Here is a 25,360-nt window from a genome sequence, read left to right on the forward strand (position 1 = left end):
ACCCAGAGCCAGCTGTGAGCTCTCCTGCTCCACAGCCGGGGGTTTCCGCGCCTACTGGCCCTGCCTGTCTCCAGTCAGAGGCTGCCGCTGCCTCGCCTGGTCCGGCATCAGACTCAGCCACTGCCTCGCCTGGTCCGGCATCAGACTCAGCTGCTGCTTCGCCTGGTCCGGCCTCAGCTTCGCCTGGACCGGCCTCGGCTTCTGCTTCGCCTGGACCGGCCTCGGCTTCTGCTTCGCCTGGTCCGTCCTCGGCTTCGCCTGGACCGGCCTCGGCTTCTGCTTCGCCTGGTCCGGCCTCGGCCTCAGCTTCTGCTTCGCCTGGTCCGGCCTCGGCCTCAGCTTCTGCTTCGCCTGGTCCTGCAGCTGCCGCGTCGTCGCGCCAGCCATGTTCTGGACGTCATCGCCGGCGTCTTCCTCGCGGCCACCCACCAGACCTGCTCGGTGGCCGCCGCCGACGTCTTCCTCGCGGCCGCCCACCGGACCTGCTTGGTGGCCGCCGCCACCTTCCTCGCCGCCACCCACCGGAACAGTCTCATTTCGACCGCCGTGGCCGCCCACCGGACCGGCTCAGTGGTCGCCGCCGCCTTCCTCGCGGCCGCCCACCGGAACCGTCTCGTCTCGGCCGCGGACCACGTGGCCGCCCACCGGTGCTGTCTCGGTGTGGACTCCGTCCCTCCGTCCTGGGCCCCCTCCGCCCGCCCTGTTCTGGGTTTTTTTCTCTTTTGGCCGTCGGGTGCCGGCCATTGGAGGGGGGGGGTACTGTCAGGGTTCCTGGGTCGGTGACCCAGTGTTTTCAGTTTTGTTCATGTTCAGTTTATTTTGCCACTTCCATGTGCTCACTTCCTGCTTTTCCTGTGTCAGCTCGTCTTGTGTCATTAGCCAGATTATGTTCAGCTGTGTACTCACCGGTCTCTCATTATCATCCTCATCAGTCTGTGTATTTAAGCCCTCTGTTTCTACTCGTTCACTGTCGTGTCATTGATGTTATGTTGTCCTTCCCGTGTGTTCCCTCAGTTCAGTCAGCCGTTCAGTTGTCCAGCCAGTCAGTGTCCGTTCACCCTCTGTTCACCCACTCCCTATAATAAACCTTCACCTACCTGCCAGTCCTGCGTTTGGGTTCCTTCTTCCTCGCCTCCACACAACGCCTGACAAAGGCAAAAAGGAAGGAGAAAGTTCCACTGAAGAAACCTAGGTTTCCAAAGTCCAAGAAGGAAGTCAAAAAAGGTTAATAATTATTATTATCGTTATTATTATTATTATTATAATGGAAGTCGTAAGATTTAAAATCATTTGAAATTTGAAACCATTTACATATAAAGCTTCTTTTTTCTTTTTTTTACACTGTGCGCAATGTCCATGTATTGGTAATTGAATTTTGTGAATTTTTAATATTTTGGAGGCTATTTTTCTTTCTTTTACTTACTGCAGCTGGTCATGATGTAGCTCTCCAGTTCACCAGCAGGAGCATCCAAATGCTGGGGCACCAACTCACTGCTGATATGAAACGATGTTGTCTTCATGCAGCAAGAAGGAACTGTGATAATGATAATGATAATTGAAATATTGATGATATTAGTAATAGTTTTTACTCATCATTTGATATTGTGCAATTTTAGTGTTGAGCAATGAAAAGCATAAATCAGATTTTTTTTTGTCTGTTGTGTTGCAGATTAAAGACATGAAATATGTGGAATACATTTATTATATATATAATTATAAACTTCAGGGTTAATTTCACAGACGAAAGTAAGAATTACAATAATTTCACATTTCCACAAACACACTTTTATTAAAGTAGCATGATCTAACTGAGGTGTGGAAGACAAAACATTTATAGCATTCAGGTCTCTTGTATTGAATACGTTTATTTTTTTTTTATAATATTGTTGTTATTATTTTATGACAGGATTATGATAAAGAGCTAGTGATGGGATTTCCGGCTCTTTTTAGAGAACCGGCTCTTTCGGTTCGGCTCACTAAAAAGAGCCGGCTCTTTCGGCTCCGAACCGGCTCTTTAGGTTGTTTTGTTGCTTTAATTAATTTATTATTAACAATAATATAAAATTATGCACAAAAGGAATTACTAATGTAAAAAAAAAGTGGTTTTATTTATATATGTTTATATATAAATATATGCGTTGGCCCCTAGAGACAAAACACGTACAAACTCCAAAACACATTTCTAGCATGAACTGAACTTCCAAAACAGAGCTACTAGATCACTTAAATTACACAATTGAAAGCATGAAAGCATATGTGTATTGTTTGTGTATTTATACACAAGCATTCATATATAGTCAAATAATTTAAAAAAAAAAAAGTTCATTTACCTGTTATTACCACACACCAAATCTGGTCGTTGGTACTTGCTGGCTTGTGTAGCCACTAGGTAACAAAAGCTCAACACTGCCCCTAGCATCCTGGAGCACTCCTGTTGTCTTTTGTATGTGTTTTGAGTTTTTACGTGCTTCAGAGTTTTTATGTGTTGTTACGTGTTTTGGAGTTTGTACGTGTTTTGGAGTTTGTACGTGCTTCAGAGTTTGTACGTGATTTGAAGTTTGTATGTGCTTTGTCTGTAGGGGCCACCGTAAATATACTTTTATTTACTCCACATAAAATGTTATAAATAAATCATATAATACAAAAATCAACTATTCACATTTCAACTTTTAACTATTTAAATTTTCAGCTTTTTCCTTTTACAAATTTAAAGTGACACAACACAAAACACTGCAAACTACAACACAATTAAATATAAATTAAAATATGAAAACAAAAAGAACATGCATATTTTCTGTCATATGGACCTGCATGAATAAACTTTCTGAATCCTTTATCATCCGCAATTGAAAATAGTGATTACTATACCTTTCTAATGTGGTGTTGTTGTTCCTGGCTCTTTCTCTCTCCCTCCTGCTCTGTTCCTGTGTTACTGAGTGTAACTACCGCCCCTCCCCCCTCTTCCCAGCGTAAAGCACAAGGCTCGCATGCGGAGTGAAGCGTAAAAAAAGTGCCAGAGAGAGGGTGAGAAAAAAACCCAAAAAAATAAGGCTCGCGTCGTTCACGTCAAAGACCGGGCTCTAAGAGCCATTTCGTTCACGACCGACCCATGACTATAAAGAGTAGCTCCACATTGAATTTTATTCAAGATGACCTGCTGATGGGGAAGAAAAGTAATTAAAGTGATTTTGGTTTTTGGTGCCAGACCGGCTGGTCTGAATATTTCATAAACTGCTGTGTGATTTCTGCTGTGACATTTAGATGTTAGGGTCAGAACTTAGCACAAAATGACATGGAAGCCTAGATCCATCCTGCCTTGTATCAACAGTTCATGCTGCTGTTGCTGATGTACTTTATATCACTGAGGACCATCTGAGCAGCTATTTAAATGCCGTTGCCTGTCTGAGTGTTGCTGCTGACCATCTCCACCCCTTTATGAACACAGTGCACCCACCTTCAGACAGATGTTTCTAGCAGGATAAAGTTCCATGTCCCAAAGTTTAAATCATCTCAAACTGGTATAATGAACATTAAAAGGAGTTCACTGAACTTAAATGGCCTCCACAGCCACCAGATCTCAAAACAATAGAGTTCCTGTAAAGGTCTGCAGCAACTGTGTGATGCTTTGCTATTTAACTCACTGACTTACTGTTAGATTTTGTATTGTTGGTTGTCATTTATGCTTAGAAATATTTAACCATGTATGCTTAGAGGTGTATAATTAATTGTGTAGTGATAGGATGTGTGATCTTTAACAGGCTACAAAGGCTTGGTGTGTATTCCACACCTACATCCTGGGAGCATGGGAAGAGGTCGTACCTTGTCTTATTGTTTTATGGTAGGATTAACGTAGCTACGTCTGTTCTAGTCTAAGTGCTTTTTGTTTAGATGAACTGCTGGACTTCCTCACCGTGTTATCTAGGGTGAACCATCTAGGGTGAGGGGGGGGGTCTACCCTCTTCCTGACCAAGGATGTTTGCCTTTGTGCTTTCATGTATATGACCCTTTGATCAGCAGTAACACACACACACACACACACACACACACACACACACACACACACACACACACACACACACACACACACAGTATTCTTTGTTCACATGTATACCTATGTAAGATGCTATATGTTAATGACCCTATGCATATTCATGTAACCACAATAAAAGGAGTGCTATGGCGAGCCTGGCTGAGAGTCTGATGGAGGTCAAGTGGTGGGACGACACTTGGCTCTAGGCAGGTCTCCCTCATGCATGAGTAAACCAGAGAACTTTGGTGCCTTGAGTCTTGCTTTTTGCTGCGTAGCAGATTGTCCTTAACGTTCCAGCGAATAGGTTCGAGCTACAAACCTATCACTTACTCATTACCCATCATGACTCATTACACTGCTGGGGTAATGTTTCTTCGATTTTCTGAATGTAATTTTACTAATTATTTTATTTTATTTTTAAGATTTAAGACTTTGCAGCTGTGGGTGGACAATCTTCGCAGTCTCACATGAAAAGTTCTTAAAAACTTAAAGACTGGAAACAAAAAGATCAAAAAAGGAAAAGGTTCTTTGCTGTCCAGGGATGTCTGAGAGACAGAAGAGTTTATTCCACTCTGACAGTTATATTATTATTATTATTATTATTATTATTATTATTATTATTAATTTGATTCCTAAAAATATGAATATTTAGGGACCCTCTGCTCTACCTGACTGTAGCTTATAATAAAAAGCACTTAGATTGCTCAGTTAGAGTAGAAAAGTGTAACATAAATAAGAAACAGTCCATTTGCCAGTTCGGCGTCACAGGTGTTGGTGAGTGAGCTGGATGAAGTAGCTAAGAGTGCAATGATTTCTGCTGGGCAGCTACACAAGTGTGCGTTCTATTAAACAATGGCTACAAATAGAGTAAAGCCCTACCTTAAATCTGCTGATAACATTCACTGAACTTATCCTCCTTGTCTAATTCTTTAAGGTCTTTATGCGTGTGCTTTCAGTCTTCACGTGTCAAGTAGTTGACACAGATTAACTCTGACATCCAGGAAATGCCAACAGCGAAGAAACAGCCGAGCCAACAAATGAACAAATTCTTCCTTCTCTTATTTTTCAGTTCATGCATCCTTGATTTCTTTGCTCTCATTTCCTTGAACCTATCAGTATATCTTAGCTCCTCCCACCAGAGAAGTGAGCAAGTGAAGCGAGGAAAACATGTAGAGCGGAGCTAAGAGGCTTTAACAATATCAGACATCCTTGCTTTAGTCGTTTTAAAGCAATGCCAGTTAAATATAGCACATCCATTGTTTCGTTACAGCAGACTACTACTAAAGTATTTGGTTGGGTCCGTGTGATGAGTGAGACTTTTAAGTCTGTGCCAGAGACAGAATAATTCTCTCATCCAGGAAATACTGAATGCAGTTTAACAGTTAAGATAACACAGAAACAAATTATTCCCCCTTTTCTTATATTTTGGATTCTACATCCTTGATTCCTTTGCTCTTATTTCCCCAATCATCAAATTGCAGCTCAGTCCCTCAGACATGACAGGTGAGCAGACAAGGTGAAGAAGACATGAAGAGAAAGGAGCTAAGACGAGAGGTATTCATGCCTCCGAGCCATTACAGCAAAGTCAGTTAAAAATGATGTTTGGCACAGATGCTGCTGGTGTTCATTGTTTTGTTGCAGCACACTCCTACATATTTACAGAGTCCTGTTTCCACTCCCTGTTTGTTATGTCTCTTTTATACGTCATTAGTAAAACACTTTACTCAGGATATAGTAGATCCTCCAGATCTCCCCTTTCCTGATGCATTTTAGAAACTTAACTGTGCTTTAAGACGGCACATTAAGACTGATTACTGGGTCACAGCCTGCAGCACAGAAAAGAAGGGCAATGAACAGATAAATGAGGAAAAACCTAAGTTGTTGCAGTCCTGTTCTTCATACCTGTTTTAGACAGTAGGGTGAGCAGTTTAATCCTTCACCTGTATTTAGGTATAAGAGAGCCATGTCTGCTTTGAGAGATCAGTTATTGTGATGGATTGTAGTTGTTGAACTTGGATGATGAAATCATCTACTTCCTGCAGGGTTAATGATCACCTTCTTTGATTTCTCAAGTGCATTCAAAATGATTCAGCTGCTGCTAGTGAGAAAAAAGCACAGTAATGTCAGTAAACACCACCTCATGGATCACTGACTGCCTGACAGACTGACCACAGTATGTGAGACTGGGCCGAGCTCTGTCTGATTTAGTGATGTGCAGTAGGAGCTCCACAGGTGGACAGTTCTGTCCTGGACTTCATGCACTTAGACTTTCAGTACAAGTCTGAGTCAAGACACCTTCAGAAATACTCTGATTCTGCAGAGGTTGGATTTAATAGTGATGGCAGGAGGAGGAGTTCGAAGCACTGATGGATAACTTTGTGATGTAATCTTGAAACAATCATCAGCTGAAGTACAAGTACCTTATACTCATAGTACATTGAAAACAGGCTGAACTGGAAGATCAATACAGAGGCTGAATACAAAAAGGACATGAACAGACTTTTCTCAAGTAGTGAGAGCCTTCAATATGTGCAATCCTGTCTCTGTAAGGCAGAATAAATATGTTGATCATTATTAAATCATTTAGAAGAGAGAGACTTAATGTTTAATTCTTTTCCTGTAACTGTTTTACTCTTTGGTGTAGTTGAGGATGTTTTATTGTTCATTCTTTGTGACTTTTTATACTGAAATTATTTTTTATGGTTTTCTGTTTGTCTCTTAGTGGTCATGACCAGGACAGTTTCTATGGGGATGGGGTTGCAGAGATGTGTGTAAGTCTGTAACTCTGCTTCCTGGTCCAAGGTCTGGAGATCCACATTTTGGGGTTTTGAATCCATTCAGTCAGATTTCTATAAATGTGCGGTGCTCCATGTAAAGTAGTGTGGATGCCATCTCTCCTGATAAGACCACCTTTTCCCCAGAAAGCTCACATCAGTCAGACAGACAGCGTTTTAACGTGAACCTGCAGCTAAACATGTTACTGCTGATCTGATACTCGTTACACTAGATACTTTGGCCCATACCGACCAGTCTGTTTATATATAGGATTATTTTCAACACCTTTGAAACAAGTGTTGAAAATGAATTTACTCCTACAACCAGGTATTTATATTTTGGCAAGATAAGATACATAAGGACTTGACTCATATCCTGTAAATACTGCTTCTAGCAGCAAAGAATATGTATTTGGAAACAAAAATAACAAAACCTGAAATTAAAGTTCACAAATACAAAGAGAGTGTTGCACTAAAGACCTCCCTGTGATCGCTCTGACGTAGACTTGTTTGCCAAAACTTGTAAGCTGCAGTGACACAATCAGACTGCAAATCTGTGCATCAAAACCGGTCAAGCGATCAACAAAAAGAAAATAGGTGCTGGAGACCTTTAAGGTGGTCTGAACATAAAATGGCGTCATGACTGCACCTACCGTTGGAGGAAAACAAACAAACAAACAAAACAACAAAAACAACATATCAAATAAACTCCAAAATTTCACATGACCAACATTTTTTATGTCCCTGGCCTCCTGATGCTTTGGGTGAGCCAGGCGCGTCCCATTGCTCCTGTTCCCTTTCTTCCACAGAAGGGCTGCGTTCCATTTCAATGTGCCGCCAGCCCCATCTTCTATGAACCGGAACCATTTAGGCTGAGCCCTGGAGTTACTGAATTAATGTTTCTCATCATACCCCCAGTGGCACCTCCAGATTTTTTTCATAGAGGTTGATATATGGGCACCACTAAAAATATTAGGGTGGCAAAACAGAATTTCCTGTTTTATTATTCTGTTGTCAAATATGAGTAACTTAAAAAAAACATGTCATAGCAAATATGATAACAAAGAGAGACAGAAAAAAAACTTTTACGCCTATTTGATATTCTGCTATTAAAGATATCACTGAAAATAAGTACATATGAAAAAAAATAAGATATTGAAATCTATAATAATTTGTTTTAAGCTGAAAATTTTGGAGGGCCCCAAATTTGCTGCCCAGCCCCCCCTTTGGTGGCGTGGTGATGTCCCTGGCTACCACTTGAGAGAAAGCAAGAAAGATAGAGACTGCTGGGTGAGCTACACTGAGTTCTGTCGAGAGAGAGAGAGCTGCACACTGTGCAGTAAATTCATTAAAATATTTTAGTAAAAACAGCCTCTGCTGTCATGGAGAAAATTAAACAGGCAAGAGTCTCCAGCTCTGATTCTGTCTCTTCTCTGTTTTTTTTCTACTTACATCAGAAAATGTTTCATGTGACTTCATCCTCATACAAGAGACACAGTTGTAGCTATAAAGCTAAGGAAAGTTTCTTTATGGTCCAAAAGGTTGCTCAGCAGAAGATGATTCAAAAATGCAATGAGGACCACGTTTTAAGCGGACTGTTGTGACTGGCTGAAATGAAAAGGCCCATGAAAACGTTATTAATGTTACCTTCTCACAAAGAACAAAAACACATTCAATCTTATTTTTATTTAAATTTTTTTTATTAATTAAAAATAAATCTTAATGATGTGCCAGCTTCTATAATGATGCTTGACAATGTAGAACAAACATGATGACACGAACTCCTTCGCTGACCAGTATATACTTAACAATCTACAATATTTCACAATGTTTTATTTTTTTTATTTTTTTTTTTGTGGATCAAATTAGTCGGGGAGATTTTTCTAAGGAATACACAAAACAAAGATGTGTAAAATGACGTCAGACTGCCAGTATATTTGAGAAATTATTACAATCATTTTAAAATACATTTGAAAGATGCATCACACTCGCAAGGCTGCTTTTGGCTGCACATCAACCACTGTTGCCAGCAGATGTCAACCATGATATTAATGAATGAAGCTTATGAACCAATTTTTGACACAGTGTTTCAAAAAGGTTCACAGTTTCCCTTATTTTGCCATCACTAGTCCCAAGAACCCAATCAAATTCCAAAAAGGGGGGGGGGGGGGGGGTCAGGGAGGAGCGCGACACCACAACTGAGCTCTGAGGGCTTTTAGAGATCACTGCAACAATGGCCCCAGAACTTGCCACTTCCACTGATGGGAACAAGTCACTAGATGTCAAACTAGATTTGCCATCCTGTTGGTGTGGCAAATCTAGTTTGTAGGCGCAAAAAGAAAATGCAAGACTTGAATAATATACACAAAGTAAAGGTAAACATACACAACAGCCAGAGAGTAATATAATACATAAACAATACTGAGAACCTAAATTTTCAAAAGAAATGATGAACAAAACCATTAAAATCATTAAAAAAAAATATGAGTCCAAAACTCTCAAAACAAGTGCTAGGTACCATGATATTTATTGACATCATGGAGAAGTGTTACTTCTGCTGGCGGGTGGAAATCCCACAGTGGAAATATTATGTCTAAGAGTGTGATAATTATAATTGGAATGAAAAGAAAAGCAGAAGCCCTGATGAGTTGTTTTTTAAATTGTGTTTTCAGAAAGTTTACTGAATCAAAAACAACAATAGAACAATATATTAGCCTGATTCAATGAAAAAATTTAACATATGTTATATCAGCACCTGATTATAAGATAGACTACAATAAATGTGTTGATTTACATTCCACCACTGTGTTTCCTGTTTTTCATCTTAATATTCTATGAAAGTAGAAGTAAATATAAAGAACAACAAAACAGGATGTTATTCAGTATCATGCCTTGGTAAAAGATTTATATTTATTCAGGTGTACTGTACATCCAGTTTTTAATAAGAAGTGAAGCGATCCAACAAACATCAATAAGTGATCCATCCTCCAGTAAATGTCACGCGATTACTTAAGGTTTCCTTTAATCTGCTGGGTGCAGTTACTTTCTTTTTTGTTCCTTAAAAACTCTACATGGATAACTTTTAGGACCCTGCAAAATATGCAGAATTTTCTACATGTGAGCTGCACTGATTTCATTTTTCAGCTTAGGCCAGATGTAGTTTAATTTTAAGCACAAATATTTAATGTGATTCAAATAAGTCACAATTTTTCCTTTTAGTAAAAGCTACTGTTTATTTTTTGCAAGTGTATACACTACACCCTAAAAATGCTGGGTTATTTTCATGACTCAACTTCTGGGTAAAAGCCGTGGGTTCATAAGTTGGGTTATTGTGACCAAGTATTGGTTCAAAAGCCATGACTCAGGAGTTGGGTTGGTAATGTGCCAGGATCTTCAATTGACTCCACCTCTTGACTAATTCTGAAGAAGCCACATCATTCTTCACAAGCTGCCATTTTCAACTAGACCAGGGGTCAGCAACCTTTAAGACCCAAAGAGCCATTTGGACCCGGTTTCCACGCAAAAGAAAACACTGGGAGCCGCAAATACTTTTTGACATCTAAAATGAAGATAACACTGTATATATTGTTTTTTGCCTTTATGCTTTGTGTGAACAACTAAAGTGTGTTGCTTATGAAATCCATGAAGTGCTACAGAGAAAATGACATTTTATTTACGTAATTAACACATTTTGAACTCTTAAAGAAATATAACAAAAGGAAAGACACCCAGCTGAACTAAAGTGATCCATGTAGCAAACAACGACTGTTGTGAGCCGCCACCCTTATATCGCCTTTGGGCTTTTGGAGCCTTGACCTGACTTTTAAAAAATAATAGAATATAATTTTATTTTTATATTTCAATATTACAATAATCTTCCAATATAGAACTACAAGTTAAAAAAAGAACTAACATAAATAAAGTACACGTCAGCTAAATACTTCTAATTTATTTTCCCAAACCACGCGGAGCCGCACTAAACAGCCGCATGCGGCTCCGGAGCCGCAGGTTGCCGACCCCTGAACTAGACTGTGACCTGATCTGTCACGGCGGGGCGAGCTACACACAGTAGCTCGGCGTGCCTGTGTAGCGTCCTGACTAGACCCAAGCGCGGCTACGGCTAGCGGTGGGTTTGGAGCAGACACGCAGTTATTCTAGTAACGATCAGTGCACGAAGCGTGGCTTCGGAACTGTCGTTACAGACGGAGAGCAAGCAGAGCCGGGAAGAGAAAAAGGATTGAAGGGGAAAAACACTCACGGTTGCTGAATCAGGCGGAGACTGACGTCGGCAGAGTTTCGGAGCTCCTGACATGAAGAGAATGATGTCTGAGCGGCGAACAGGTGGGTGGCGTCTCTCTTTTAACCCCGGCCCCGTGATCAGCTGTGATCACCGGCTGACAGGACCCCCCCCCCCCCCCCCGAGGACCGGCACCCGACGGGCCAGGACGGCGGCGACGGAAATCCGAGATGAGGGAAGGATCCACGATGAAGCGGGACGGCACCCAGGAGCGCTCATCAGGGCCGTAGCCAGCCCAGTCCACCAAATACTGGACCCCCCGGCCCCGGGGACGGGAGTCCAAGATCCGCCGGACAGTGTAGACAGGACCCCCATCGACGATTCTGGGCGGGGGTGGGGCCCGGGGGGGGGCGCCAGCGAGGAAGTGACGCGCCGCTTAAGCTGCGAGACGTGGAAAACCGGATGGACCTTCATGGCGGGTGGAAGCCGGAGACGGTAAGCCACGGGGTTGAGCCGGGCAGTGACTTCGTACGGGCCGACGAACCTGGGAGTGAGCTTTTTGGACTCGGCGCGCAGCCGCAGGTGCCTTGTGGAGAGCCAGACGCGGTCCCCCGGCTGGAAGGGGTGACCCGGGTGGTGGCGGCGACGATGCTGCCGGGTGTACAGAGTGTTGGCCCGGGTAATGGCAGCCCGTGCCTTGATCCAGGCCTGACGACAGCGGCGGACCATCCGTTCAGCCGCAGGCACGTCGACCCCCGCTTCCTGATGGCTGAAGATAGGAGGATGAAAACCATGACAGACCTCAAAGGGCGAGAGACCGGTGGCGGAAGAGACGTGAAGGTTATGAGACAACTCAGCCCACACCAGGTAACGAGGCCAAAGCGACGGCTGGGCGGAGACGAAGCACCGTAAGAAGCGCCCCAACTGTTGATTGGTCCGTTCAACCTGCCCATTGGTCTGAGGGTGATAACCGGACGAGAGGCTGGGAGACGCTCCAATCAGGCGGCAAAAGGCTTTCCAGAACCTGGCGGTGAACTGGGGCCCCCGATCGGAGACTATGTCCTTGGGGAATCCGTGAAGCCGGACGACATGGTCCAGGAGGAGCTCGGCCGTCCGTTTGGCGGAGGGGAGGCCGGCCAGGGCAACCAGGTGCACCGCCTTAGAAAACCGGTCCACAAAGGTGAGGATGGTGTCAAGACCGTCCACAGATGGGAGGCCGGTAACAAAGTCAAGGCCGACATGGGACCAGGGACGTCTCGGCACAGGGAGAGGGCGAAGGTCGCCAGCGGGCGGCTGGGTGGAGGACTTGGCCCGAGCACAGGTGTCACAGGCGGAAACGAAGTCACGGACGTCCCGAGCCATGGAGGGCCACCAGAAGGCACGACGGAGGAGTTGGAGGGTCCTGTCGGGCCCAGGGTGACCAGAGAGCGGGGAGGAGTGAGCCCAGAGCAAGGCCTCTGACGGCACCGGGATGGTACATAGAGCCTCCCAGCCGGGGTGTCAGGCGGAGACTGACGTCGGCAGAGTTTCGGAGCTCCTGACATGAAGAGAATGATGTCTGAGCGGCGAACAGGTGGGTGGCGTCTCTCTTTTAACCCCGGCCCCGTGATCAGCTGATCACAGCTGATCACCGGCTGACATGATCAGATATCACTGAACTAGTAAAAAAATGAATTCCAACAGTTTGAAAATTATAAGGTTGATAATGCAATTTATTGGTTTATTCTTGAACTTTACCCACTCATTAAAGGTCTTTTAACAGATAACACCAGCTAGCTTGTGATGAAGAAAGCTATTTCTAATTAAAAATGCTTGATATAATCCTTTAAAGTTATAATTTGAAATAAGGCTGAGGTTGCTCTGTTTGACAAACTATTTAGAGATCACTGTATATAGAACAAAGTATGAGATTGGGTGTTGCATTCAGTAGCAGTTTTTGATAAGGGCGACATGGGCGGTTGCCCAGGGCGGCATTGTGGTGGGGGCAGCATCACGGGCATCGGCCAAAAAAAAAAAAAAAAAATGCTGCCCCGACGTCATGCCAGCGCATAGTGGGAATGGCATAGGCACCGATCGGCTTTCTATCGCCCATCTGCTGGGAGTAAGGGCGCCCTCCGTTTGCGAGGTGCGCCTGCTGCTTGCGGCACAGGGAGGAGAGGGCGGGGCGGCGGGGAATTCTCTGGCTGGCTGGAGCAGCGTCTAATAACCAACTCGCAAAATAAAACAAAATAAAAACAAACCAACAAAACACCAGACATTGCACTGATGTTATTTCGAAATTCTATATGCTAAAAGTGAGCGCGAGAGCCCTCGGTGCGCCTGCTTGCTGCTGAAGTCAAAGTAAACTTTACTGTCATCTCCGCTACATACAGTCCAGTATATAGAGAGACGAAACGACAAGACTCCAGTTACAGCAGTGCAAGTAAACAAACAATATATATAAGAAGAGTAAGAAAATAAATATACACTTTAGGACTCGGGGTAAAGGGATCAATTTAAAATGTATAATTTACAGTTTGATGATTTAAAGTCTCACACACAACCAGGGCTGGACTAGCCATCGGGCATACCGTGCATTTGCCTGGTGGGCCGCTCGTGATTTTTCATTTTTATGGGCAGATGGGGTTTTATTTTTATTTTTTTTACGGTATAAATGAATGGTGGTGGATTGGCCAGTTGGTCATGATCGATTCTGGGCTGGACCAATTACAGCCGAGGAGATCGAACTTTAAAGTTGAGGTAAAAAGGAACACGATTAGTCCGTACTACTTCAGCCAAAAAGTTGCTAATTGAACTGATCAATGATCAGCTGATCGGCTTTTCTTTCTGAGCCAGAAAAAGGAAACCAGCGGAGGTCGCGCTAAACAACAGCAGCACGTTTAAGCTTGATCAGCTGTTGTTAGAATGTATTTATTATTACTTTCAGGTATCAGCTGGTGTTTGCTGGAGCCACAGCTGTAAAGCTGCTGGTCATGATGTGGGTTTTGATATGTGGTGAGAGGGAAACATGAAGATGAAACCAGGAGATGTCCTTACTGAATTATCAGAGCTGAACAGGTGATGGAGAAACAGGTTTACTGTAGGAATTGTAATAGGTGTTTTTATAACCAAATCTTTTCAATTTTTCATGTTCCTGTTGGGGCAGGTGAGTCTCCTGCAAGAATATTACCTGTGCCTTTTCTTTTTTGAGTTTTGTTACCACTTCTTTTGATTGGGTTATTCAGACCATTCACATTCAGTGACACCAGTTTTATATTATTAAAAGGCATGTAATCCACGCGATTGTAGATCGTAATTCTCCAGACAACAAAAAAATTGTGGCCTTGACATTTGGCCAATACTTTTTTCAAGTAACTTGACCAACACTGATGTTAAGTACTGAAAAAATCATAAATTCTTCAGTTTTTTAAAGTTAAGAGTTTTTACATGTAATTTGTTCTAAAACAGAGCTGACTTTACATAGCATGTCTTCATGTGTATTAACATGTGCTGTAACCAAAGACTGATTTGAAGTAATCGATATAATAAATTATATATATTTTTTGGTACATTTTTTTTTTACTTGCATTTTACTTTCATTGATATATTTTGTATGAAGTTTGCTGTATGTTCTATGTATCATATGGCAATAAACGTATTTTTGAGAAAATCTGTTTTGAATCTAGTTTTTATATGCTGAATTTTATAGTAAGTAGAAATCTTAACCTAAATGCTAAAGGTAATATAACACTAGTGATAGGTTTTGAGTTTCGACCCAATTTTATTAACCTCAAGTTGGTTATTGGTCAATTTAACCCAATTTTTGGATAGTTATCCTAACCCAGAGTGCTGGGTCAAACCAGTAACCCAACCCTGTTAAGTTGAAACAACAACAATATTTGACCCAGCATTGGGTTACAAATTGGGTTATTTTTAACCGTGCAATATTTAGGGTGTATCAGTCAGAAGTCAGCTGTGTACCAACCTGACTTCTGCACAACACAACTGATGATCTCATCTCAAGGAAGCAAGAAATTTCACAAATGAATCCTGATAAGGCACATCTATGAAGTGAAAACCATTTCAGGTGAATACATCATGAAACTTATTGAGAGAAGGCCAAGGGTTTGCAGCGATATCAAGAAAACAAAGGGTGGCTACTTTCAGGAATCTAAACTATAAAACATGTGTAGAGTCCATTTTTTCAATTTTTCATTGAGTCCTGCATTTGACTCCACATCAGGGCCGTGCAGAGAGGTTTAAAGGGGCGGGTGCTCAAAGTTAAAAAGGGGCACATTGAACCAGGTGATTAATAGTTAAATATTATTGTTGAGGGGCACAGACAGGACTTCGCATGCACACACACACACATAAAAAAAAATAAAATAAAAAGATTTTTTTTTAAAAAGTTGCCTCAACAAAAGGGCACTTTGGGCACCCATCAGGAAAGGGGCGGGTGCTCAAGCCCCCCCCCCTCTGCACGTGCCTGCTCCACATCTTGCCTACCACACAGCAAATCCGTGACAGTGTGTCCAAACTTTTGACTGTGTTGACCTAAAGTGTACTATATATAGCAACTGTCAAAGAATTTCATCACCTTGGATGAATGTAGCATGTTAATTTTGTGTAGCTTTACAACAAAGGCATTGTTATTAAGAAAATAGGGAAAAGGTCACGTGTTCAAAAAACATACATATCAAAAATTAAGGTAGAGTTTCAGTCATGTCAACAATCACAAGAGAGAGAGAGAGACAGAAATGAATGAAAAGAGACATTAAGTGTAAATGTTTTTAAATCACTCTTTAAAAACATTTGTGCACAGATGGAAATTTTATTTGATATCAGATAACTCACACACTCCCTGAGTGTGTTTCTTGTTGATTTGTTGTCTTACTTATGCAACACGACATACAAACTGAATGGTTTTTGTGAAACAAATCTAAATATTGATCATAAACAAGAGCAACTTATTAAAGTTCTTACATGACATCTACTTAATTAAAAGAAAAACAGAAATAGTAATTTAATAAACATGTTATACTTTAACACAACAGTGGGGCAAAAAAGTATTTAGCCAGCCACCGATTGTGCAAGTTCCCCCACCTAAAATGATGACAGAGGTCAGTAATTTGCACCAGAGGTACACTTCAACTGTGAGAGACAGAATGTGAAAAAAAATCCATGAATCCACATGGTAGGATTTGTAAAGAATTTATTCGTAAATCAGGGTGGAAAATAAGTATTTGGTCAATAACAAAAATACAACTCAATACTTTGTAACATAACCTTTGTTGGCAATAACAGAGGTCAAACGTTTACTATAGGTCTTTACCAGGCACACACAGTAGCTGGTATTTTGGCCCATTCCTCCATGCAGATCTTCTCGAGAGCAGTGATGTTTTGGGGCTGTCGCCGAGCAACACGGACTTTCAACTCCTGCCACAGATTTTCTATGGGGTTGAGGTCTGGAGACTGGCTAGGCCACTCCAGGACTTTCAAATGCTTCTTACGGAGCCACTCCTTTGTTGCCCGGGTGGTGTGTTTTGGATCATTGTCATGTTGGAAGACCCAGCCGCGTTTCATCTTCAAAGTTCTCACTGATGGAAGGAGGTTTTGGCTCAAAATCTCACGATACATGGCCCCATTCATTCTGTCCTTAACACGGATCAGTCGTCCTGTCCCCTTGGCAGAAAAACAGCCCCATAGCATGATGTTTCCACCCCCATGCTTCACAGTAGGTATGGTGTTCTTGGGATGCAACTCGGTATTCTTCGTCCTCCAAACACGACGAGTTGAGTTTATACCAAAAAGTTCTACTTTGGTTTCATCTGACCACATGACATTCTCCCAATCCTCTGCTGTATCATCCATGTGCTCTCTGGCAAACTTCAGACGGGCCTGGACATGCACTGGCTTCAGCAGCGGAACACGTCTGGCACTGCGGGATTTGATTCCCTGCCGTCGTAGTGTGTTACTGATGGTGACCTTTGTTACTTTGGTTCCAGCTCTCTGCAGGTCATTCACCAGGTCCCCCCGTGTGGTTCTGGGATCTTTGCTCACCGTTCTCATGATCATTTTGACCCCACGGGATGAGATCTTGCGTGGAGCCCCAGATCGAGGGAGATTATCAGTGGTCTTGTATGTCTTCCATTTTCTGATGATTGCTCCCACAGTAGATTTTTTCACACCAAGCTGCTTGCCTATTGTAGATTCACTCTTCCCAGTCTGGTGCAGGTCTACAATACTTTTCCTGGTGTCCTTCGAAAGCTCTTTGGTCTTGGCCATGGCGGAGTTTGGAGTCTGACTGTTTGAGGCTGTGGACAGGTGTCTTTTATACAGATGATGAGTTCAAACAGGTGCCATTCATACAGGTAACGAGTGGGGGACAGAAAAGCGTCTTACAGAAGACGTTACAGGTCTGTGAGAGCCAGAGATTTTCCATGTTTGAGGTGACCAAATACTTATTTTCCACCCTAATTTACGAATAAATTCTTTACAAATCCTACCATGTGAATTCATGGATTTTTTTTTTTTCACATTCTGTCTCTCACAGTTGAAGTGTACCTCTGGTGCAAATTACTGACCTCTGTCATCATTTTAAGTGGGGGAACTTGCACAATCGGTGGTTGACTAAATACTTTTTTGCCCCACTGTATATCTGCTTGTCATATTGGTTCTGACGGGGTGACACTAGGTGCACATCCCCTCGCCATACGTTTTCTGAAAGGAGTTCGCCGGCTGAGGCCCGTGCTTAAGTCCAGTGTGCCTGCTTGGGACTTGTCTTTGGTGCTGGAGGCCCTTTGTAGCCCCCCGTTTGAACCCATTGAGTCTGTGGATATTAAATTTCTTTCATATAAGACTGCATTACTTCTCGCTTTGGCTTCGGCAAAGCGAGTGGGTGACCTTCATGCGCTCTCTGTGCATCCCTCGTGCACACAGTTCTCTTCTGATGGCCACAAGGTCGTATTGCATCCAAATGCTGCCTATTTTCCCAAGATCATGCCTGCATCTTCTAGCTCAATGGAGTTTGAGTTGCTGAGCTTTTGCTCCCCTCCTTTTGCATCTGAGGAGCAGAGGAGGATGCATTCTCTTTGTCCAGTGCGTGTGCTACGCACCTACATTGAGCGCACTCAGAATGTGCGTTTATGTGACCAGCTGTTTGTCTGCTTCGCTGATCCAAATAGAGGTAGAGCTCTGTCCAAACGGAGGCTGTCCCACTGGATTATAGAAGCTATCTCACTGGCATACAGCACCGGTGGTCTTGCTTTGCCCCACGGGGTCAGAGCTCATTCCACCAGGGGGATGGCAACCTCATGGGCTCTTTTTAAAGAGGTGCCTGTAGCTGATATTTGTGCGGCAGCTAGTTGGGCATCAACGCACACTTTTGTGCAGTTTTATCGGTTGGATGCTACAGCCCCTTCGGTGGCTCATGCTGTCCTTTCTGCTGGGTCTACCACTCACTAAGGATGTGGTGGTCCGATTCCGGTTTGGTGGCTGCTCTGTGGGGCGTGTATATATGTCCCATACTTATGTGTTGTACCGAGTGAATCGACTGAAAGGGAACGAATAGTTATGTCTATAACTTCTGTTCCCTGAAGGAGAGGAACGAGGTACAACACAAGGTGGCCCCACTGAGCAGTTTGGCTTGGTGAAGAGCGGCTATCGAACTGAGGGATGACTGTGATGACAGCGGCTATATGTGCAGGCAGGGCCGTGCGCGTGTCATCACACGTCATCTGCCTTAAAGGCGTGATTAAAGGTTTCTTCAGCCAGGACACGCGAGGGCGTGATATCCCATGCTTATGTGTTGTACCGAGTGAATCGACTGAAAGGGAACTCCCAAACACTAGTGGTGTGCGATACTGCATATTTTGGTATCGATCCGATACCAAGTAAATTCGGGCCAGTATCGCCGATACCAATACTGATACGATACTTTTCAATAAATAAGGTGGATGCCTCATTGAATTGCTAAATCGCAATTAATTTTCATGACCTTAAGTGTTTGTGTGATGTTTCCTTTGGTATAATTAATTAGTTAAAACCCAGGACATAATTAGGAGAAATTATTTATTCATAATTAAATAATTTTTTTTTATTATTGTTGCGGCTCGTGGTCTGCGATGCCCCTGCAGATGAGATGGACTCCCCTTCACGGCATCTACAATGATGCCTCGCCGGCTTAAAACCTGTGCGCTGCTTGTGCTGTTGTTGTTTTTGGTGTTGATGTGTACAGCTGGCAGCAGGAGGGTTGCAGCCGTTGAATGTAGGCTACTGTTACAGCAACCGTGTGATCACTGTAAGGGTGGACAGCGCACGGCTTGGGGTGAGCCGGAGGCTGGCGCGCCTGCCAAGCTGGAGACGGAGGTCGAGGTGCGCGGGGGTGCATGCTGTCAACTTCGGCACGCAGGCTGCACAGTCCTGCGTGCCGGCCGTCTGCCCAGCTACCTGTGAACCCCAGCTCACTTCCACGCCTACTGCGCCACCGCTGCTTGCCATATGGGTGGCCATCAGGCCAGCTCCGGGGCTTCCGCTGGAGGCGCGGGCGACCGCCAGAGTGGACACTTCCCCGTCGCTGGGCTAGGGCATGGGGCGCCGATGGTCCGGGCCAATTCCCTCGCCTGCTCGCGAGGTGAGGTGAAGCGGGCGAGGGGGGTATGTGGCAGGGTGTGTTCTGCGATGCCGCTGCAGGGTTGGTGGTGGTGATGTGTACGGCTGCCAGCGGGAGAGCTGAAGCCGTTGAATGTACTGTTACAGCAACCGTGTGATTATTGTAAGAATAAATGATGCTGCGAAGCATGAAAATGCCATCGGGTCTGCCCTGGTGGCGATCTTTTTTTTTTTTTTTTTTAAATCTTAAGTGCACGCAAACCAGTACACAAATTAAAACAAATACTATTTATAAACTATAATACAAAAATTACAATTAAAATTCTCAACAACAAAAACAAAAAAATGTATATAATTAATATGTAAACAACTTAACAACCCCCAAAGTGTCTAAGTCACGTGACGTGTCAGTGCAACACCGAAACATAAGAGTGGGGGAGAGGGAGCAAAGTGTGCCTGCTCTCCGCTGACACAGGAGCGGTGTGTCCAGCGACCTGGTTGTTTCGTTTTTGCCGTTTTTACTTACCTTGGATCCAGATGAAACCATTGTGTCCTTTGATGTAGTCTCTCTCTTCACTTGCATACCCACCAAGCAGTGGTGTGTGTGTGTCTAGAAAATTTTTGTTGGGGGGGCCAGGTAGGGGCACAGATTTGGAGAAGGGTGGCAGATGTAATTGGCAGATAATGTTAAAAAAAAATTCTACCAACCATTAACCATAATTCAGTAACCCTGTAAACCTAATAACCGAATGCGCTTTTAACTCTTATTAGAATGAGATTTTAACCACTACGGTGCAAAGTTTTTAGACACTGCGTTGATAAAGTACAAGAGACACAATCAGTGCTTTGTCAGTGTTTACTCAGCATTCAAGGACAGCAATATTTGCATAGTATTTTTACTGACATATAGTGCACATATGTTTTGAGCAAAAACATTTTTGAATATTTAACATACAATTGGCAAATTAGCCAATGCCAATGCAAAACTTTATCTGCCTGTTAAAAAAAGAAGATAATCTTATTACAAACTGCTGTTTGATTTTTAAAACAGGAAAAAAGTGGAGAAACAACTGAAAAGACTAACATTTGAATAAAACCTGAAAGCAAGTAAATACTTTCTATGCTGCCTTATGGTAAACTTTGGTAATATTGATGTATAAAGAACAACACTAGCTGATGATGACATACAGTCAGCTGGCATGGTGACACTGCTGGACTGGGACAAAAAAATTGGGCATTTTGACTAGAGACCGGCCCACCAGGTATTAAAGCCAAAAAGCCTTTGAATGAAAACAAATGCTGTTGTGACAGTGATGTACACTGTCTTGTTGGTATATGTATGATTTCTATACATTTTACGTCAGATAAAAACTTTGTTCGCAAGATTCAGATAATTATTTAATAAAAGCTAGATATTTTAAATGAGAATAAGAAAGAAAAGTATTTTTTGTGCCCCCAACTCGTTAATGAGGAACAAATCCTCATTTCATCCTATGATAACAGCATTTTCACCATTTCAGCCAGTGTGAGTGGAGAACAGCCAAGTCTCCTCCCTGATAAACCTCCACATGTACCACCGAAAACAGTTAAATTACAGGGAGTGCAGAATTATTAGGCAAATGAGTATTTTGTCCACATCATCCTCTTCATGCATGTTGTCTTACTCCAAGCTGTATAGGCTCGAAAGCCTACTACCAATTAAGCATATTAGGTGATGTGCATCTCTGTAATGAGAAGGGGTGTGGTCTAATGACATCAACACCCTATATCAGGTGTGCATAATTATTAGGCAACGTCCTTTCCTTTGGCAAAATGGGTCAAAAGAAGGACTTGACAGGCTCAGAAAAGTCAAAAATAGTGAGATATCTTGCAGAGGGATGCAGCAGTCTCAAAATTGCAAAGCTTCTGAAGCGTGATCATCGAGCAATCAAGCGTTTCATTCAAAATAGTCAACAGGGTCGCAAGAAGCGTGTGGAAAAACCAAGGCGCAAAATAACTGCCCATGAACTGAGAAAAGTCAAGCGTGCAGCTGCCAAGATGCCACTTGCCACCAGTTTGGCCATATTTCAGAGCTGCAACATCACTGGAGTGCCCAAGAGCACAAGGTGTGCAATACTCAGAGACATGGCCAAGGTAAGAAAGGCTGAAAGACGACCACCACTGAACAAGACACACAAGCTGAAACGTCAAGACTGGGCCAAGAAATATCTCAAGACTGGTTTTTCTAAGGTTTTATGGACTGATGAAATGAGAGTGAGTCTTGATGGGCCAGATGGATGGGCCCGTGGCTGGATTGGTAAAGGGCAGTGAGCTCCAGTCCGACTCAGACGCCAGCAAGGTGGAGGTGGAGTACTGGTTTGGGCTGGTATCATCAAAGATGAGCTTGTGGGGCCTTTTCGGGTTGAGGATGGAGTCAAGCTCAACTCCCAGTCCTACTGCCAGTTTCTGGAAGACACCTTCTTCAAGCAGTGGCATAGCTGGACTGGCCATCGGGCATACCGGGCATTTGCCCGGTGGGCCGCTGGCGATTTTTTGTTTTTATGGGCCGATGGATTTTTTTTTTTTTTTTTAGGAAGGGTATATATAATGAAAGGTGTTGGATTGGCCAATTGGTCATGATCGACTCTTGGCTGGACCAATTACAACCGAGGAGGCTGGATGCACCCTCCCCCTTGTTTAGCAATCACGTGATTTTCACGCATTGCATGCCGGGAACTCGTGGCATAACAATCCAAGTACTGCATCAAATGCAAGCATTTGCAGCACCGCAAAACGTTCATTCTCCGGTTCCAATACCTTCTTGTTTTTTCTTTGCCGCACAAAAAAGGAATGTACAAAACGAAGGAGAACAATGCCGGTCCGTACAAAAACATACTCGACGAAAAGTCAAAGAAAAGATACGAGGAAAAAATCAAAGGAGTGAAAGGGTCAGACCCTTACGAGCACACAGAGTGGACAAAATACATTAGCGTGCTGCCCAACGTTCACCACGCTCATATTTATAATTATACGCTTCTTGGAGTGAGTGCATACACTCATGAAGTTTAGTAACTTCAGGTCACTGCAACAAGCCCAGGACCAGTTTACCGACGGATGGGTACAGGACCTTGAAACGCACCGTGTAGAACGAAAGACCATCGTACGAACAAAGGTAAGTTTACCAGTCTCACAAATCGTCTTCATAAATACACATTCGTTAACAGTTTATTAATATAACCTTTGAGCTCAACGGTAATTAATTAGTAGTGGAAATAATTTCTGGTAGCATCACAGAAATGTAGCAGTGACAATAATACTGTATGCTGTAATCGCACTGGACAATTAGTGATACAAAACAACTGTTTTATCCTGTGAATAAAAGAATATGTTTTTGTCAGTGTACCATGGTAATAACAGAAGCGAAACGCAATATTGTGTCAGGACAATTCACTATTTATGCACAATAAACAAAGGAGCATAGCGCGACAATTTCTGTTCAGCGCCAGACTTGCTTGTAACCTATATCACCAATTATGTTAAGAAAAATGACGTATTAACTACTACAAAACTCTGACCTTTGTGGGAATGGAGCAGACTAACATGTGAGCTGGAGTGTTCTGAGACGTTATATTTGGTATATCCAGACCATCAGCTCTTACTTCAGAAACATGGCTTAAAAAATGTATCTTCAACGACGTAATCCGATAAAAAAAAAAAAGGATCTCTTTACCCGTCGGCTTTCCGTGGCTGTCATGCGACCGGCTATTGCAGTTACAACAGCTTCTTGCCATTTTTTTATTGCTGTGTAACTGAGCTCAATTGAAAGCCTGCGTGCGCTAGCACCTCTTGCCACAAGTTCCCAGAATCCTTTGCGGTTTTACCCCTGAATGACGTCACATTTTCAATTTTTATCCTGGTCGGCCGTTCTCTAGTCAAAATGCCCGGGCTGATTTTTTGTCCCAGTCCAGCCTTGAGCAGTGGTACAGGAAGAAGTCTGCATCCTTGAAGAAAAACATGATTTTCATGCAGGACAATGCTCCATCACACGCGTCCAAGTACTTCACAGCGTGGCTGGCAAGAAAGGGTATAAAAGAAGAAAAACTAATGACATGGCCTCCTTGTTCACCTGATCTGAACCCCATTGAGAACCTGTGGTCCATCATCAAATGTGAGATTTACAAGGAGGGAAAACAGTGCACCTCTCTGAACAGTGTCTGGGAGGCTGTGGTTGCTGCTGCACGCAATGTTGATGGTGAACAGATCAAAACACCAACAGAATCCATGGATGGCAGGCTTTTGAGTGTCCTTGCAAAGAAAGGTGGCTATATTGGTCGCTGATTTGTTTTTGAATGTCAGAAATGTATATTTGTGAATGTGGAGATGTTATATTGCTTTCACTGGTAAAAATAAATAATTGAAATGGGTATATATTTGTTTTTTGTTAAGTTGCCTAATAATTGTGCACAGTAATAGTCACCTGCACACACAGATATCCCCCTAAAATAGCTAAAACTAAAAACAAACTAAAAACTACTTCCACGAACATTCAGCTTTGATATTAGTGTGTGAATGTGTGTGTGAATGGGTGGATGACTGGATATGTAAAGCGCTTTGGGGTCCTTAGGGACTAGTAAAGCGCTATATAAATACAGGCCATTTACCATTAATGAGTTTTTTGGGTTCATTGAGAACATGGTTGTTGTTCAATAATAAAATTATTCCTCAAAAATACAACTTGCCTAATAATTCTGCACTCCCTCTAGTTTGAATATGAAATCAGGGCTCAAACTTCTTGTTCTGAGACCATTTCTTTATTTTTCACACCAAACTGTTTAATAAGACAAACTTTACACAGAGTTCATCAAATATAACTAACGCTTTAACATTATCAGGATTTCATAATGCAAACTTCAAATCAACAAGAAAACAGCTGCAGAACATGTGGATCAAAATGATTTCATTAAAACAACATGTGGACTTCAACGATACAGTAAATACACTAAAGTGAAAGGAGGAGCCAAAAATAGATGTTTAATAGAATTTGAATTATTTAAAGGGTCCTTATGTGTGCTGCCGTTTTTAACGTTTAACATTTCTTTGAAATGAATACATTTAAAAAAAAGAAGTTAATTTTGGAAAAACTAAGAAAGTTCAAATGAAAGAAATTGATATATATCTATATCAGTAATTTTGATCGCCCTGCATGTAGTGACAGTGACAGAGAAGCTGCATGTATAGATGTACATATCTATACATGCAGCTTCCTAAATGTAACATTCAGGATTATTCACTGCAGGTCCAGAAATCAGAGCTACCTCATCAGATCCAAATGTGACATCAGCTGACACTCTTTACATGAGATTCCATCTGAACTCTGTGGAGCCTGATCTCAAGGTTTTTAAGTCCAACCCTGAAGCCAGAAGAGGATCTTTCTCTCTCTTCAGATTCATTGTGATCCAGTGATTTCAGTCCTACATGATCAGGCTGATGTTTGCACAGAGCAGATAATGAAGTGAATGTTTTTGCACATTGGTAACAGTGAAACAGTTTATTTACAGCGTGGAATCGTTTGTGTTTGGAGTATGAACTGAGATTCCTGAAGCTCTTGTCACACTGGTCAGAGCTGAAGTTCGCTTCCATGTGTGTACAATCATGTTTGTTACGATGACCTGATTGTGAGAAGTTTTTGTCACAGTGTCTGCACTTGTATGGTGTCTCTCCTGTGTGGATTTGCTCATTCTTGTTCGTTAA

General features: G+C 42.7%; 1 protein-coding gene and 2 long non-coding RNA genes across 4 annotated transcripts in view; 1 reads left to right on the forward strand and 2 right to left on the reverse strand.

The window, feature by feature from the left end:
- LOC309702106 overlaps positions 1–25,360 on the reverse strand; it is a 212,598-nt gene that overhangs the window by 158,639 nt on the left and 28,599 nt on the right. The gene's annotated exons all lie outside the window — the stretch shown is intronic.
- LOC309702113 overlaps positions 1–25,360 on the forward strand; it is a 226,520-nt gene that overhangs the window by 18,621 nt on the left and 182,539 nt on the right. Inside the window, exon 2 of the long non-coding RNA XR_014275383.1 lies at positions 3,656–3,744. This is a non-coding gene — a long non-coding RNA (uncharacterized lncRNA). The remainder of the gene's footprint in view (positions 1–3,655; positions 3,745–25,360) is intronic.
- The window catches only part of LOC309702094 (uncharacterized protein), a gene marked incomplete at its 5' end in the record, with an annotated part of 43,032 nt that overhangs the window by 752 nt on the left and 16,920 nt on the right, over positions 1–25,360 (reverse strand). The window lies entirely within an intron of this gene.

The sequence above is a fragment of the Aulonocara stuartgranti genome, assembly GCF_965226115.1.
Source record: "Aulonocara stuartgranti genome assembly, chromosome: 3".
NCBI lineage: Eukaryota > Metazoa > Chordata > Actinopteri > Cichliformes > Cichlidae > Aulonocara > Aulonocara stuartgranti.